The sequence below is a fragment of the Brassica napus genome, chromosome A9, assembly GCF_020379485.1.
Source record: "Brassica napus cultivar Da-Ae chromosome A9, Da-Ae, whole genome shotgun sequence".
In the NCBI taxonomy this organism is placed as follows: domain Eukaryota; kingdom Viridiplantae; phylum Streptophyta; class Magnoliopsida; order Brassicales; family Brassicaceae; genus Brassica; species Brassica napus.
In genome coordinates, this window is record NC_063442.1 from 18,387,832 (window position 1) to 18,407,214 (window position 19,383).

At 35.9% G+C, this 19,383-nt stretch overlaps 1 non-coding gene across 1 annotated transcript; it reads right to left on the reverse strand.

Annotated features, from left to right (window-relative positions):
* Positions 1 to 9,911: 9,911 nt before the first annotated feature.
* LOC106422385 lies at positions 9,912 to 15,516 on the reverse strand. The gene is made up of 10 exons (XR_007316430.1): positions 15,146 to 15,516; positions 12,615 to 15,059; positions 12,485 to 12,574; positions 12,270 to 12,375; positions 12,113 to 12,165; positions 11,149 to 11,987; positions 10,871 to 11,073; positions 10,664 to 10,787; positions 10,379 to 10,585; positions 9,912 to 10,281 (listed from the first exon to the last, which is right to left on the reverse strand). It is a non-coding gene; the product is annotated as an uncharacterized LOC106422385 (transcript).
* Between the last annotated feature and the right edge of the window lie 3,867 nt (positions 15,517 to 19,383).

Here is a 19,383-nt window from a genome sequence, read left to right on the forward strand (position 1 = left end):
TTAGAATGTTTGGTTTGATGTCTTGGGAAGTGAGTTTGATCCTCTATATATAGAGGGTTTCTGGTTTCAGGTGGATACACCGAGTAAGTAGCGTTGGAGCAGGTTTCAGCGAACGTTCCATGACAACTGTAGTGGAAATTTCAAAGTGGTCCTTAATGTTTCTTGTAATTTTGTTTGACTTCCCTGAAGTCTTAATTGCTTTAATTGAGTGGATTTGAAACAAATTTGTGAAAAGGAGTGGTCATTGCGTGGGAACTGGAACGAAAATGTGTCCGAGTGGGGGACCTATGAATAACACAATATTACGTCCAATATATATTTTTCCCATTTCAGTATTTAGATATATGAAACATCGACTTAAATTTCTATTGGGCAATTTGGTTATTCAGATTGGTTTTGGTAAAAATCCATTGGCTCTACATATTCTGTTAAGAGGAATTTTGGAGCCATTTAGAAATCAATAATATATTGTTTATTTTTTTTAGTTTTAAATCGGCTCACTTATAAATAATTTATACTTCCTATTTTTGTTTTGGATATTTATCAGTTATCAATATACTGAATTACTCCTTCTCTTTCATAAAAAAAAATGTCATTTTAAATTTTTTTATTTTGTTTCAAAAAATATCATTTTCCATTTTCAATATAAATTTTCACCTAAATCTCTTCCTTACTCTTTTAAATAATCAATAAATGTTTATTTAAATCATTTTTATTTAAATAATTATATAATAAATAAGGGTATATTACTATATTTTGTTAGTTCCTGTGACAAAAAAAATTAGTTACTTAATTTGCGTGAAATGTGTCTAAATGACACTTATTATGAAACATATGGAATAATTTTTAAAAAAATTTATATGATTTATATAATGGGTTTCTTATATCACATATATATAAGATAAAATTCTTGTATTATATAAATTGGTTTATGGCTTTTTGCTTTTAAACTACATCATTTGAGTGAATCAGGTTGTAGCTTTGTTTTTTTGTTTTTTGTTTTTAATTTACTTGCATTTTTTTCATAAATCTCGGTATTTCAAACAAAAAAAAACTCAAAATATTTGGTAAGAAAACTTTAAAAAAAATTTAGGGTATCCAAAAATATGTTAGATCGGCACTGATTTCATGGGAACCAAATGTATATATATTCTCATATGCTACGGATCCGCTTAATTAATAACCCGATTAAAACCTCAAGAATTAAAGTTACCAGAAAATAAAATAGTTTTGCAAATATCATGTCGGCATAAACAAGACTTAAAGGTTGGAACAGTTGAAGTGTGCCCCTGTTTATTAAACATAAATAGTAGAGCTGTTCTTGATTTGGTATTCAAAATAATTAGAGGAGTCTTTATGTTTTTTTTTGTAAAATGTCTTTTCTTTTCATTTTTGAGAATTTTTTCAAAGATATGTCTGTCACTCATTGGAGAAGGTTGAGATCTCCACCTTCTCCTTAATCATGGACTCAAACACGTATTGATGTTTCAACTTTAATCAATGTTTTTCTTCCCTCTACATTATTCTTTAATATTTTCATTAACGATTGCTGTTCACTTAGACAGCGCTACAAAATGAAAAAGTTAAGGTTTGCATTAATCAAATAGAACTTATAAAATTCCATTTTGTCTCTACATTTTTAGAGTGCCTTTATTTTTTTTTTTTGTCAACGGTTTCATTTCATAAACTCAAACCAGAGTACTTGAAAAACAAAGTTTGGGGACACCACCCATTGCCAAAGCAACAACAACTAAACATAAGGTTGAGCATAGATTATAACAAAATGATAACGGAGTGACGAGAGGGACAAGGTTCCTAACAATGAAGGAGCCTGTAATCTCAATCAAAACCAACCCCGAGCGCAGGGCAAAGAAGAGGACAATCGAGTCCGCTAGAATCTGAAGACTTGAGAATCCAGATGATAATGTTGAGTGAGGAGCTTTCTGCAGCGTTACAGCTTTGATTCTTTGAGTAGAACTCACGATCCACGTTCCATTAGCCGACCAAGTCGGGAAGTTCTCAACATACCCGCCTGGAGAGGACACATCAACAAACTCAGAGGCGACCAAACACCTCTTCCAAAAGATTAATTGCTGTGAGGTGAACCGCCATGGCCAAATAGTCAAACCTGAAACAATAGCATCCATTGCCACCAAGACAGAAGTCCAGATAACATCCTCAAACTGAGGTAAAAGGAGCTTAAACCTGAAGATCGAAGAGCTTATAATATCCTCAATACGAGGTAAAGAACCATTCAAAAACAGCATAATCTCTTGTTTGCAAGGAAACAAGGATCTTCTACAAAGACAATTAAATTCTTCTCGGAGGCAATGATCGAACAAGAATGACTCACTCCAGCAGGATATGAACAACATACCTTGAGAAAGCATGAAGCAAGGGGAGATGGGTCCAACAACATGTGACCAAGGTTTCAAATCAAGGATATGCTTTGACTGGGAACTGCACATAGAAGTAGAGAGCTGCACTCCAAAAGATTGCACTGAAGTAATAAAAACTGCATACAGAAAACCCACCACCGCCAAAATTTCAACATTCGAAGTCCAGTCCTCGGGAACTTGAAGTGATGAGTAATGAAGGGAGGTAAATTTGCAGTCAGCAGTCAGTAACCCCAAAAACCTTGCAACAGAGATTTCAATAACTCCCGCCACTTGTTGATAGTAACGCACATTCCGTAACAATGACATAAAGGAAACATGTTCCCCACAAGAGTCCAAGTTTCCCGGCTTTGACACCGGAATTAGTTGGAGGAAAGAGACCCGTCCAATGGTGAGAGAGCTGGAGAGCTCGGCTTCAGCCAGAAAAGGATGCATCAACAGAAGCTGGACAGATAGCACACTTGCATCTATAAGAATCGGTGGAGGGTCGGGGGGAACTGGAGGGACAGGAGGATCCACCAGAAGCATCACGTCCAGGTCGGGATCTGGTGGTTCAGGCGGCAGGGGAAGAAACCCAGATGAAACAGCTTCAGGAGACTCCATTGACAGAGAAGGGGAAAAGCTTCGGGAAGGAATGCGAGGCGACGACATCAGCGGAGTAGAGGCTCGTGGTTAAGAGACGGAGGAGCAAGCAGAAACCTCAGAGATGAGGTAGGAACTGTAATCGACAGTATAAACCCAGCGATGAGTAAGCATAGAAACGTTTCGCTCAAAGTTATCCCGTGCCTTTATATTAATGAATATTATATGGTTGAAAATCCTACTGCATAAAAGCTAGGATTAGTATTATGATAGTGGCAGACAATGGAATGGACCACGCGAGTGTCGAGATAAATGCAAAGTTGGCAGTGGCAGCCACAAAGACCAGTAACATTCCACAAAGATTTTTCCAGTCAAAAATAAAACAGCAAAGGGTGAATTGTAAAGCCTTCACGTTGACCAACAATCCAAACTCGTCTCAGACCTTCTTTTTTTTTTGTCACAGACTCGTCTCAGACCATAATACTTCGAAATGTAATGATAATTTATAAATAGAATAAAAGTTGAATTTAAAAGGCAAATGATACTTATCTTTATCCAGGTATTATTTTGAACAACGTTTTCTTTTGTAAATTTTGAGACTAGTTGAATTCAACTCATTTTTATTTTAGTTGTTATTTACCAAAAATAGGTTCTCTGAATTTTCTATAGACCAATAAAACATATTCGTCAACACATCAATGAAAATAATTAAGTGTAATGTAGTTTTCAGTTGTTTCCTTAATTTGACAGCAAAGTCATAAGTGTCAACTTTTTGTTAGTTGAAGGTCGATAAAAAAACCGACCTTGTATTTTCATCTCATTCCTATTTTTAATAGCATATTTTTTCATTTGACCGGAAGATTCATATGTTAATAGTTAGGGTCATTCTGACTTTGTCACTCTGACTTTGTCATTCTGACTAGGCATGGACATTCGGGGTCCCAATCGGATTTTGGTTTTATCCATTCGGATTTTGATTTTTCGGGTTTATCAAAATCAACCCCACTCGGATTATAAAAAAGTTTGGTTCGGGATCGGTTCGGGTTCTATCGGGTTCGGGTTCTATCGGGTTCGGGTCGGGGTTAGTAAATCTTCAAAGAACCGGTATAACCCATTGTACTTTCGGGTTCGGGTCCCAATCGGTTCTTCGGTTTAAAAATACCTGATTTGTACCTATTTTGTAACTAAAACATAAATGAAATCGGTTCTTCGGATTTAAAATACATGATTTGTACATATTTTAATAGCCAAAACATAAGTAAAATCGATTCAAAAATAAGAAAAAACATCAAACGTGATCATTTAAAATCAAGCGAAAGATAAACATAGTTAGTGATAGAAAGAAAACCAGATAAATGAAATCACAAAACAAAAAATAAATTCTCATGAAATGAGAAACATTATTCAATAAAAACAAAACCAAAATCTAAAAACTTCAGGCATCAACCGCCACATTCCACATTCCACCATCAACCTTCATGTAACATATAATTATTTTAGAAGTTCAATAATATCTTAAAGTATTTTGGATACATATTAAGAATTAAGATCATATTTGGTAGAAGTTGTTTTTGTGTTTTTAAATGTTTCGGGTTCTATCGGATATCCATTTAGGTCCGGGTTCGGTTCGGATAATACCCATAACCCAAAATACCAAAAAACAGGATCCATTCGGTATTTATGTCGGGTTCGGATCGGTTCGGATTCATTTTTATCGGATCGGGTTCGGTTCAGATTTTCGGGTTCGGCTTATTTGCCCAGCCCTAATTCTGACTTTGTATAAAGGTATAATTTCAAAATTTCTAATGAAAACTGTAATTTGGCTGCTGTCAAGTTTTGATATTTTTTAGTCGGAGAGGGAATTCTTTGCTGTCAAGGTCGATTCATAGTATTTTGACCATTTTCTATAGATTAGTGTTTTTAAAAAATAATAAGATAAGAATTTTTTTTAACCGGGGCTTCTAGCTCTAGTGGCAAAGGGCTTACAGCTGTGAGTACCGTCACCTGAGTTCGAATCCCGGCCACTGGAGAATTAACATTTCGGCATCGTCAGGAATAGAGGACCGACACGTGGCAACAATGACTAGTCTGGAACACTTCTGTGGGGCCAGGATATCTCTGTATAATTCAAAAAAAAAAATATATATATGATTTCTAGCTTAATCCACTTTTCAATAAATAAAAATATATAATGGAATAGTTAGAATGACCTACTTATCATAACCATGAGAAAACCTGTCAAATTTTGAAAGATTAAAGGAAACAAAGATCAAAAACTTAAGTAGATATCAAGAATCCCTTACATATACAACTTTGATGGTAGAGTGAAATGATCAAAAACTTAGGTATATATCAGTTTCGTATTATCAAGATCAAAAACTTAAGTAAATATCAAGAATCCCTTACATATACAACTTTGATGGTAGAGTGAAATGATCAAAAACTTTAGCTCAATCCACTCTCTAAATACTAAATCTTAAACAAGAATCACTAAACCATAAATCTGAACATTAAGATTCTTTTGTTTGAGTGTATTTTTGAAAAATATCCAACTTAATTTATTTCAAATAATTGTTTTTTTTTTGTGTGTGTTTGCAGTTGGATACCAATTTTCAAAAATAAATTCAATCAAAAATATCTTAACATTTGAGTTTATTGTTAAATGCTTATTATTCATGGTTTAATATTTAGGGGTGAGTTGGACTTATAAAATTCTATGAATAATTCTTATACATGTATAAATAGTTTAAGAGGTAATTTTTTATTTTTCATTATAAAATTAATATATTTATAAAAACAGTTACCAAAAACTTAATTTTAAATGAAAAATATACTCCCAAAATTAATCAAATACAAAAATAACCAAAAAAGATAGTGATATTACAGTTATTTCTTTAAGACAAACAAAACAATTGTAATCATTTTCACGATTTTAACCTTGCGAAGTCTTCTCAAATTAGTGAAGTCTCTATGAGAAAACTTATCTCATGTATTTATTCTCGTAAATAATTAATAAAATTTATAAAAATATTTTGATATAAAATCAATTAAAATCATGTATTTATAAACAATTATAAATGATGTAAAATGTAGATTTACTAAAATTTAATTGTTGTCAATATAGATGAGTGAATATAGATTGTAAGTCATGATTGACCTAGTTTTAGGGTTTGGTAACATATGTTATAGTATTGTTTATATTTTTAGGGTTACATTTTAGAATCTTAAAGTTTTTATTAAAAACAATAAATTTCATATATATATATATGTGTTTAGTTTTGTATATATTAAATATTTGATAAGCTGATCATATTTTTAATGAAGGATATATTTCTATTTAGTTAGTTATTTGATTTTAGGGTTTTAAAGACTTCTCTAAAATATATGCATTAGTAGACATCTTGGGAAGGTTTCTTGGGAATTCTTTGGACGAATAGTAAATATAGTTTAGAAAACTTTTTCAGAAGTATCTAATACATTTTCATGTTATAAAACTCCCCAAAAAGTTTTTTAGATCAAAAATATTTAACCTAATTGAAATCTTATCTCTTTATTTAAATAAAATTTACATATTTTCCCTCTTCCTTTCAAATGGCTACAAGAAAACTATAATGTTTTTCACTTTAAAACTATCTAACCTCTATCTAACCTTTTTGAACTTGAAGACACCAAACTTTATATATTTCTCATTCTAGATTCAAAGAGCTATAGATTCAATCTAACATGATTGTTTTATTTATTATTTAAGCATAAAAAATATTCTGATATTTTTCTTTGTTTTGAAACCATTTTAATATTTTTGGATATGCATGTTTTCAGATCTGAAGAAATTATCAAACTTCCAACTTCATTAGCTTATTTATTAGGAAGACTTTTGGAAAAGTCTCTTGGAGAAGCCTGCTATGTAAACTGCCAAAATTAGTAAATGTTTGTTCACCAATTATTTTTTTCCTTTTTTTTTGTGTTGAATCTAAATAAAGTTATTATTTCTTGTTATCTAGCTTAATATTGCATTTTGTGGTTTACATTTCTTTCTAAAGAGTAAGATATAGATCATTGAATTTTTGATATATTTATCTTTGTGTGTGTTTAAACCAAATAAAAATATATATTCAAAATCATTGTGATTGTATATTTTTGTTATTATTTTAGTTGTAAAAATTCTAGTTTCAACTAATATAAATTATATTTTTGTTTTCGTATGTTAAATTCAAATAAAATATATATTAAATTTGTTGTAATTGTTTTCTTCTTATTTAAACTTAAAAGTTTTATTTTTTTGAAAATTTTCTCTAGTTTTAATTATTTAAACATTTTTAAATATGTAAGTTTTTTCAGATCTGAAGAATTAGACTTCATAGTAGACTTTCGGTAGAATTTTCGGGGGACTTCTCGGCATACTTCTTAAGTAGACTTCTCAAACATAGTTTTCAGAAAAAAAATCGGCGGCTTTCAGGTAAATTAAGCGGAAAATTAAAAATTTTGAGAATAATTTGAACTTGGACGAATATCACAAATTAATTAAAAACCATATTATTTTTGCAATTAATTTCAAAATTTAGGTCTTTTCTACAAAATGCCATATTTCTTCTTATGTCAGCTATACTTTGTCTACACATGAGAATCCAAAACTTATATTATGAAAAAGTTATAATGAGAAAATAAAAAATTGGGGAGAATTCAACTTTTACCTCATATCTTATAATATTTTTTTTTAAACTATCTTCAAATTATAACCATTTTCATTCATATTTTAAGTTTATTATAAAAAAAACTATCCTTCATAAGTTATTTACAAATGTTTAAGAATAATTTATTGAAGTTTATACATTCAACCCCACCTCTTAAATATTAAACCACTACACTTTTAACTTAAATGTGAAGGTATTTTTAAAAAGTAATATCCAATTTAGTGTATTTCAAATTAATTATTAAATGACCTGGTTATTTTTTTTATCACTTAAACGATATATATGCACACATATATAAATATATATATATATATATATATATGACGAAATATGCGTTATAGTGTCAAATTCATTTGGTTGAAAATATGAATTTAATATAAAATAATATTTAAAGTTCAAGATAATAAATAATTAAATATCATTGGGTATTATTTGGAAACAACATATTTCCTTGTTAGCTAGAAAAGTCTCCATAAGATCTAACAATACGTTTTTAAGCTTTCAATAAGTTTATTTGTGTTATACATCTTTTTTTTTGTATTATACACCGTATTCGTTGTTTATATTTACGAGACTATTTTTAAAAATTCAAAATAATAGAAAGTGTGCATGCACATTGCATGATACCAAAAATAATAACATGATTAATACCATATATGCGTATCTACATTGCAATTAATAACCAGCTGAGATTTCTTCATTTTGCTTATGAGAAAAACGTAAAGTTGGCTATCAATTTTTAAAAATACACTCAATCAAAAATACCATAACATTTAGATTTATGGTTTAGTAATTATTATTTGGTGTTTAGTATTTAGGAAGTGGGCTGGATTTATAAAATTATATAATGTTTTATAAATTTATTTTTTAACGCTGATTTATTACGATATTACAATTATAAGAAAGATTACATAGAAGATTCGAAAACCGAACAATACTACTTGTCTTATGATGATCTACGCCTAAATGCATCACCTGAGCCATCCTATGAAGACCGCCTGACCGAATTTACTTACATCATGTTGAAGATTCCTTGTATGCCTTTCTTCCATTGCATAATTGTTTAATAAATCGCTTTCTCTGGAAATTGAAATTTGGACTTCCTATAATGCGCAACCTGCAAGAAATTGCATAGCGTTGGATTTGAATCGCAGACCTGGATGTAGAAGCCTTAAACCTTAACCACTAGACTATGGTGCTTCCACAAATTATTTTTAAATATTTATAAATGATTTAAGAGAGTTAATTTAATTTTTTTAATACATTTAAGATATTTATTAAAAAAATATTATCCGTTAAACATAAATTTAAAAAATGATATCAAACTTATGATAAAATTGAAGTTATTTTATTTTATTTTTTGGGATAATAATTTATAGGCAATCTGTTTGAGTTATCCTGGAAATTTCTTGAGTGAGAGTTTATTATTACAATTTTGTGGAAAATTAATATTAATTTCTAACCTTGTTCTTTTCATTTTTTTTGTCATTCTGATCATCTGACCAACGTTACGAAATATTCAAATATTCACAATATCCAATTGACTGCGTAGAGAGATAATAAAATTAAACTTCTTTAAAAGGAGAACATGCAGAAAAATGCATGATTCACTAGTAAGACCAAACACGCCAAATTTGACATATGTTTAAATCACATTTAGCATATGCTTTGATTATAAAATAAAACAATTTAGCACATCTTAAAATGTCGTCAAACTAGGAAATATTCAATATCTCAAATGAAAAAAACTTCAAGAGTTTTCAAAAAATTATAGGTAACTTCAAAGTCATTCATATCGTTCAACATTTTCCTTATACATATCAAACAAAAAATGCCATATATCAAACCAAAAAGCCTCGTTGCTGCCCATGCAAATATTCATGGATTAGGCAATTGATTAGAAAATGAGGTTTGAATGAATACTTTTCAATTAATAGATATGGCTTTTGTAATAAATAACAAAAATCATATTTACATTGACTGAACTTTCTCAACACATGAATTTCAAAAATGTAAGATATTTGTCAACGTCTTTGCTATTACTCAGGTTCCACCACGTGCAAACACACACAGAAACGAACAATCTATCATGGTGTGCTTAGAGTTTTCCACTCAATGTTCATGCGAACTGTAATCCGCTAGTATGGTTGACCATTTCTTTATCAACAAAAAGAAATGGTTGACCATTTTCTAAAATTAATTTAGTTATTTGTTGTAAAAAACATTCACTAACTTTTCCGGGTTTATTTCAATATTTGTTTTCATATACAAACAGGAAAAAGGCATTCTCGTTTTCACACACAAAATACGTTCTCATGATAGCCTCCTAAAAACCTAAAACATGAAATCAATATGCTTAGCTATTCTTGAAAAGCTGCAAAAAAAAAAAAAAAAAAGAGAAAAAAAATCTCGAGCAAAAATGAGAGAGAGACATGGATATAACATTGTCCAAATTTTTACATTGGCAGTTACAAAAGGCAAGTGCCCAACTCAACACTGTGTCTTGTTAGAACTACTTTGCGTTCATTTGCCCATACGAGTCGATAGGAGAGATCAAGATGTTGAACTAGCTGCTTTAGCCGCTCTGCGTGGCTTATGTTCTTTGAGGTTTCCTGTTCGAGTCATACCCGAGAAGAATAAATATCAGCTTAATACAGATTTATAGCAGTGAGCCAGTGATTATTGAGTTTTGACAATAATATGAATTACCTGAAGAGGAGTTTCTTCATCATGGCTTGTGATACTTGAGATCACACTTGTCCGAGAAGAGTTAGAGGAGAACCCATCCCATGGATGCATGAATATCAGTTTTGTGCATTGGACAGGTGTGAGGCTTCGGCTTAGCTTCTCCCACCAAACCGATCCTAGTGACCACCATCTGATCATCAAACCGTTTTCCGAAAACGCAACCAATCCCTACAATTCAAAGAGGTTTTATCCTCTTAGTGATCTCAACATTCTAAAAAGTTGCAATTTTCTCTTAATAATTTATACCTCTCCATCAGGTGAAAAGCTGAGAGCTGAGATAGCTGTTGTTACCGCAGATTCTGAAGCGCCTCTAAGCAAATTTGGAAGACCCGGAGGTCCACTCGCATCTAAAACCCTTATTTTTGTCATACTGCAACGGGAATCACACACAACAACTAAGAAAACGAGATAAAGATGGTGAGACGAGAAACCAAAGCTTGTAAGGTTTTGTACCTTTGCATGTCATATATGCGGATACTGGCACCGTTGATCTCCGTGATAGCATCACCAATTGCTAACCTTGTTGATGAATCGTTTAGGATCACCATCGGAAACACGCGCACAACTTCTCTCAAGGCAGCCATTGAGGTTTGCAGGCAAGTTTTGCGCATAACGGTGTTGCTTGGGTCCATCGTTTGAAGAACAAAATTAACTACCTGCAAGCTTCTCCCAACTGTTATTCAAATCTCTCTACAGACACACATTTGAATGTAAAAGGAGATGCTACACACCTTTTCAAGATGCAGCACCAGATTTCTGGGAGAAGCACGGATTATTCTGATGAGAGTTCTGAGAGATACTACATGAACAGGAGAGTCAGAAGCTGTGGACCATATTTGGCTCTCTATCATGCTTAGAAACCCAGTGACATCTGCCATGGCTAAACTCGGAAGAAGAACCTCGACCAGAGTCTCCTTTATAGACGATGATAGTACAGCTTGATGTGCTCTGGCCGAGGAACTGACGCACTCTATCTGGAAAAATATGTCTGAAACTATCCGAGGGATGTCAGGTCCAATCAACAGCTTCCATGTAGTTTCCATTCCTTCTGAGAGAAGCTCAGCAGCAGTAGAGCTGTATTTCTCACTCATGGCCATAACCAGGTTCAACAACTTGTGGACGACCAGCATGGCTAGACCAGGTTTTACAAGGCTTGGATACCATATTGATAATGCAGCCGCCACAATGATGTGAGCCGCCATCGCGTCCTGACTTGTTCCCCCATACGCATAGAGGTCGCAATCCAGATCTTGCATTTCCAAGGATTCAAGCAGGAGAGTAGTTCTGACTATCTCAGCCTGAGAAGAGCCGAGGAGCTTCATGGATATGCTCAGAGTCCTCCGTTGTGGGACGTTCTTCTTCTGAGCTGAGAGCTTCAGGTTCATGCAGACAGATTTCAGAGAGAGGATCTCACCAGTTGTGGCAGTTTGGGTGCTTTCTGATGCGGAAATCACTGCATAATGGAAGAGGTATTGCAAAAGAAGCAGTGTGGTGGAATAATAGAGCAGGAGCATCCAGCCCATACTGTGGACTCTGTTCGCTTCTTTATTTGACCAGAAGGTCACTAAAACTACAACTAGAAAAACATAAGGACAACAGGGATATTCTAAATAGAAAACAAGGTCATCTCCAATCAACATACTATAGGTGGAAATATGCCGAAGAGAAACACTCCCTGGGTAATGGTGGCTTCACACATCGGGATCATTTCTCGCCAGATTCTAGTGGTAGAACGCTGCCAAGGCTTGCTGCAATAGACAAAAACGGAATTATAGTTTTGACATGCGAGAGAGCGAAAATATGAAGGATCAGAAGACCTTTGCACAAGAGAGGTGGGAGCTGCGTGCAGTACCTGCTAGCTGGCGGCAGTGGAGTGAGAGACAGGCTCTATCATGCACTGAGCAAGCGACAGACCATCACACATGACTCCTCAACGCAGAGAACTCCGAGGATGACTTCTGCTGCTGGAAGATTTAGTTCTTTGAAATCTTCTTAAATAGTAGGATCATTGAGACACTGAAGACTAAAGAGAGGTTGTGTACATGCGAATGGGCCCGTTCACATGACGAATACTCGTCATCAGATCGTGATTGCATTCAAACCCTTTGGGAATGCTAACTATGTCAGTGACCCTTTTGTCCCTTCGAAAAACCCTAAGGGTCAGCGTCAACGCATCCCTGCAGAACAATATAGGCTACAACTGAAACTGCTCTGGTCTTTTTAGCTTTAGATGTGTTGTTAGCGTTTGATCATGCATTAGGGGTTCAGTATCTATACCCCACATATGTAGAAAGGATAAACTAAATCGAATTAGATATTCCCCAATTGCCTTGTCCATGGGAGAAATTTCTGCAGGGTTATCTACAGTCTCCTGGACAGGAGACTGGTTGTTTGAAGTCTTCTGTTGAGCAGTCGGCTTACCACTACTTTCCCCTAGCATCTTACGCATATCTGAGTTCTCATGTGCTTGGCAATAAACTGCTAATGACGAGAGATCGAAAATAAGCGTAGAGATTCCAGGGAACGGGCAAGCGCATTTGATGGGAGGGTATCTCATGGTTTGGGAAAGAGAGGAAGCACTAGAACTCTCTTCTCTAGTCTTTTCCTGTGAAGCACTTGGCTTCGATGTTGGCAAAGAGGCTATTCTCTCGTAGTTCTTTAAGTAAAATGGTTTCTTCTCTTCGTCTGCTGGGAAAAGTAAAGAGGAAACTGACGTATTTCCATTTAAGACAGATCCGGAATAAGATTTCTCACTGATGCCTGCACAAAAATGATCAAACATAGAATGTGACGCTGCCCCACGGAGGACACGTTCTCGAGCCCCTGTCTTTACATCCCAAATGTATAAAACATCAATAGGATCTGATTTCCTAGAAAGGGAGCGGAACAGACATGCAATATAGCCTCTTGTACCATCCCAAACGACCTTTTCAGGATAGTTTGGGTGTCCGGGAAACATCCTTTCGACACGCAAAGTCTCAAGAGAAGAAAGAGCAACACATGAATCATCCCCAACAGAAAGAAAGCAATCACTCCATGGGTGTTCTGTCCGAGCGGGTGCAAGAATGATTTGGCGCACTGGAGCAACATGGTGGTGCATGATCATGACTACATTGCCGCTTTCGAGATCCCAGATGCGGATGGTGCAGTCCATACTTCCTGATATCAAAACATGAGAAGGACTACGTCCGTTTGCAGCCCCAAGCATTCGATGTGCTGCTAAGCACAGAACAGGTCCTGTATGTCCCAAGAGATGCTGTTTAGATACGAGTGGATCAGTGTCTGATCTCGGGCTTGAAGCAGGTGAATCAAGTCCTTGAAGAAAATCAAACTTTGCAATTTCTATTTCACCGCTAAAGAAACCATGGACAACAGCATAAGGGACATACATATTCTCAGAAATAACCATGGACGATGACACGCACTGCCCACTGTCACTAACAGAGCTTCCTAAATCATTTTCGGTAGAGCCTTTAAGATCTACACCAGAACTCGAAATCCAATCATCAAAATACGATCCTTCTCCAAGCATTTTGCACTGCAGCCGAAACTCTTTTTCATCACCATTTCTTAGGCTTAGTGACCAAACAGTTATATGAGGCCACCACTGAAAAGGTTGTTCAGTACCACAACAGCTAGACTCCACGCGAAGAAGAGACTGCCTCAACTGCACAAAACAAAACGATGATTTCTCTGAATGCTGATCAGAAGCAGTAACAACCTCACCATTTTTCTTATATGTAAATTCTCCATCTATATACGACATGTCAAACAACACAGCAGAACCACTATCATCCAACAGCGCAAAAGTTTCAGAAACTATATCATTTTCATCGCCTTCGGATGCTGATGTACTAGAGTATAGCCACATTGCTTCTTTGAAATTAAAATCCGAACAAGGCGAGTCGTCAACAAAAGATATCTCTCCTATTGCCTCCCCGCGATTCAACAACCAAAAGACACCTCTATTCTTTAAAAAAAGAGCAACAAGATTCCCTCGGGTTATTACTGATATAGCTATTTCCCCTTCATTCAACCAGTTTCTCATGGAGCTTTTGCTCGATTCAGATACATCTTCACCCTTGTCAACGTTATCTGACACTGGAACCAGTTGCAGCCTACCAGATGAATCTGCCATGAGCAACGACTCCTGCTCCTCCAACTGAACCACACCCATGAACTTCAAATGCCCAATAGATAAATTCCCATGGAAAACAGTATGAACAATAGTAAGAGTATAAGTATCCACAACAACTACAGTGCATCTCGACGGTCTTCTGTTCTGAGCATCAGTATCTGACAAAGACTCAGCCCCATCAACAGTATCTAAGGAATGGCTCTCGATATATGAACACCCAACACAAACATATCTAGGTTCTGACGGCAAAGTGCACAAAATAGACGGGCTTCCAACCCAAGGAGGTAGCTTTCTTCGTCGTCTACAGTGTCCACTACTTCTGCTCCATACGCAGAGCACACCATCAGTACAAGCACTGATCAATGCACTACAGTTAACAAATGGATCCTCTTTAACAGAATCTGCTGCTGTAACTCCATTCTCTGAAACAGTGGTAGGGTCACAAACAGCGAGATCTGCTATAGGTGCGGAATGGCCACACAGCATAGCAATCGGCTTAACCTCCTGATGGATAACAAACAATAAGATTATAAATTTATCATTATGAATGCTGGAATCTGGGAATCAGTTAAACCGAACGATTGAGTTACCGAATTGGACTCGGAGGAAGAGATGCTCCACCAGATGATGGATCCATCGGATCCGCCGGTGTACAGAGTCGGAGGATTGGTCAGAGCGGCTGTGGCGGTGACTCGATGGGATGGTGGCGCTCGAGACCATAAGCACGCGACGGATCGGCACTTCATCGGGACGAATCACGCGATGCGAGCACCAATTGATTCAGGAAGAGGACGACGAGGTATTGACGACGTTTTCTAACGGCTGGGTTTATTAGCGAGCAGTCAGGCACCACTAACGTGACGGAGTTAAATGTCAACGGCCTCAAACCTTGTTCCATCACAAGTTTAAAGGCATGGTTGATTTCATCACATTGTCTTAACCGAAATCTGAAAGAATATAAATAACACATTTTACTCATTCTGTAATATAATATAAACTAGGAATTTTGATCAACATTAATCCATGAACGATTTAACAAAAGTGTCAGGTTTTTTGATTTTTTCTAAATTTTGCTAGGTTCATAATCATAATAATTAGCTAACTTTATCATTAAACCAAGACGTGATTAGCCACCAGTGGTTAGGTTTACCGGTTAGACGAGAGGGTTGGATCTGAACAATAACGGTCTTCAGATAAAAACTGACGAAACTTATTTTCTAATCTTTCTGGTGTCTCGGAGAAGGCGAAATTATGCGAATTAATGGAGAAAAGACTTACAAGAGATCTGCAGCATGGTACAAGAACTACGTTCAAGCATAGATTCGATAGGGCGGCTCAGGTGATACAATTAGAAGTGAATCCTAATAAGGTATGTAAAATTATCGGCTGTAGAATCGTCTGTAATATTTCTCATAGTTTGTAATAGCATAATTATCCAGCGTTAAAAAAAAAATATTTCTAGTGTCCGGTGACAGCCTGGCAGACATTTTTTTTTCTTTTTTTGGAATTTAGCTTTCATATTAAAATTGCAGAAAGAAAATAAAAAATACAAGCAATAAACCATGGTTTGTTAGAGCCCATTACAGCCCAGTTATGTTTTTTAACTCACAATTAAGACCGTAGAGACCATTAGAAGCCCAAGATTAGAAGATGAAGTTGGGTGGTCTTCTTCGGCGATCATCACGGAGAAACATAGCGATATTGCATACGGATGCGAACATAGCCAGTGGAGATTTGCCTTAGATGAGCCACTGCTGCATGAGTCTGGAGGAAGTTTCAAGGTTTATGCCTCTAAAGGAGAGTATTCTGTCTTTGATCTGCCGGTCCATGAGGCGTATGATCGAATCCGACGAACGGTAGGCCTGTTTGTGGATTCTTGCATTCCGTTCTGACCAAGCCCAGTAAATACATCCTTGCCAGTACAGTCTAAGTAAAATTTCCTTTGTTGATCGCCTACTCACTGATTGTAGCTGTAACATGACACAGTCCCATGATCTCTCAGGTTGGATCCCACAACGATGCGCCAATGTTTCTCATAGATTCCATGAGAAATCGCAGGAGAAGAACAAGTGATCGCGGCTTTCTACATACAAGTTACAGAGAACGCAAGTTGGACTTATTTGGAAACCCCATCCTAAGATCCTATCCTTTGTAGGGCTACGATTCAAGACAAATAACCACACCAGAAAGCTGTGTCTGGGAATCCTACACTTGTTCCAAACTGAGTGATACCAAGGTACATGGGTTCCTGCAACACAAAGCTTTCCATATACTATGCATGTGTTATATTTTGAGCAAACTTTTCCATCAATTTCCCATTCATAAAAATCCTCATTATTGTTTAGTTCGATGGTGGTCAATAAGGCGTGGACATTGACAAGAGCTTCTGATCTTGCAGGGGGAATCCGCCAGTTGTTGTTATGATGAAGGGATGCTAAAGTTGCTTGTGCTGCGATCCCCATAGTTGAGTTGGAGCTGATGCTAAGATAAGACCTCATAAAGCCGTAAGGGGACCAGTTGTCACTCCAGAACCGACAAGAGAGACCATTTTGGACACAGAGCTTAACCCAATTGAAGATAGAGGAGCTCAGTTTAAGAAGCTTATTGACCTGCCAAGAGTAGCGTCTATGTGGAACCGTAGTCCAGAGATTGTTGAGACATCCATCCAGAACTTCCTCCTTGAACCAAGCAACCCAAACTGAGTCTGCCTGAAAGAAAAGTAGCCAGATCAACCTAAGGCAGCATGCTTTGTTCCATATCGAAAGATTCTTAATCCCAAGGCCTCTTTCCTGCTTCGGCTTTGTGACAACCTCCCAAGAGGCTCGTGCTGCGTAGTGCTCCTCAATATCACCTTTCCAGAGGAAGACACCACATAGAGAATTTATGCGTTTTACACATGCTTGAGGAAGGATGAACGTTGTACACCAGAAAGTGGTTATGCCTGTGATGATTGTTTTGATAAGCAGCAGCCTGCCAGCGAAAGAGAGTGATTTGGCACTCCATGAGGATAATCTGCTTTTAATCTGCTGAAGTAAACCTTCACAGTTTAAGAGCGTTAGCTTTCTAGTACACAATGGGACACCAAGATAACAGACAGGCAGGGTACCCATAGGCATGCCAGTTGAGAACTGTATCAGATCAGTCTCGAAGGTAGTAAGGCCAGATGCGAAGAATGAGGATTTTTGAACACTCACAGCGAGACCTGATCTAAGCTCGAATTCTCGGAGCACCTGAAGAACAGCTTGGACATAGGTAATTGACCCATCAATAAATATCAGTAAGTCATCAGCAAAGCACATGTGTGTTAGCTTTGAGTTATGGCAGGTGGGATGGTAGTTAAACTTCATATCTTGAACCGCTTGATTCAGCATTAGGGAAAGAACATTCATTGCGATCACGAAAAGATACGGAGAGAGTGGATTACCTTGCCTTAAACCCCGAGAGCCCTTGAAGTAGCCGTTGACAAAACCGTTGTAGCCTACAGTGTGCAAATACATGCCTTCAGCCAAGAGAGAAACATAGGAGGCAAATTAAGACCTTGTAGGCAAGAGAACATAAAGCTCCAAGATAAGGTATCAAAAACCTTTGCTATATCCACTTTAATTGTTATTCTTTTTGAGCCAGTATGCTTATGATAACCTTAGTGGCAGATAGTTGTATACGGAATATTTTTTTCTTACAAATTTCTTACTACCTAGTGAAACTAAATTTATATAACAATGTGACAATAAAACTGATAATTTTATCAAATACTTTTACACATGTAGATTAATCAATATAGAGCCACTAGGTAATTTCAAGATTTGGTTGATAGAGGTTTTCTTTTTATTATAAACACATTAACTTCAATACTGTTTATCCTATGACTGCTTAGCGTACGTGCATGATGACAACACATAATATATCATTCAATATAGTAGTCTAACAAGACAGCTAGGTTTCGTGGTAACACGTATATATTATCTCTGAATATTATACATCATCGGATAAAAGTAGATACGACGTATCATAAACAAATAAGGAAAATACATCGATATAAATTAAACCCTCAGAAAACTAAAATATTATTCTTAACAAAAAAAAACTAAAATATTATATATAGAATGTTGAAGTGAACTTGAAGTAGCTTGGGAAATAAGCTACCTCTTTCCTAATGAGTTTAGGAATAGAAAAGATAAATATGATTAAGAGTTATCTACTAAAGTGTTATCCTAATGAGTTTAGGAACTTAGTTTTATATATAAGGATATGCAAGAGTGTTGCATAACTTAAGAGTTGTGTGAGCTTTAGTTTTGAGTTATTTTCTAAAGCATTGAGTGAGGTTTATAATAAAGAGTTTCGAGTTCTTAATAAACCTTGAGTCTGAGATCGTTGAGTTACGGTTCTAAGTTTGATTCAACACGTGGTATCAGAGCTTCCATTGATTCAAACAAATTTACAACATGAGTGATATTGTTGTGGCAACGCCAAGCACCGCAAAGAATGGTGGTTCATCATCTATAAAGTGTCCTATGCTTAGCGACACCAATTATACTGTGTGGGTAATGCGCATGAAGGCGGCAATAAAGGTTCATAAGGTCTGGGAGGCCATTGATCCAGGAGAGGAAGATGGAGAGAAGAATGATATGGCAAGAGCTCTACTATTCCAATCCATACCGGAGTCCTTAATATTACAAGTCGGCAATCTTGAAGGCGCGAAAGAGGTCTGGGAAGCAATAAAGATGAGACATATGGGAGCTGATCGTGTGAAAGAAGCTCGTCTACAAACTTTAACAGCTGACTTCGACCGGTTAAAGATGAAAGAGTCTGATTCAATTGATACCTTCGT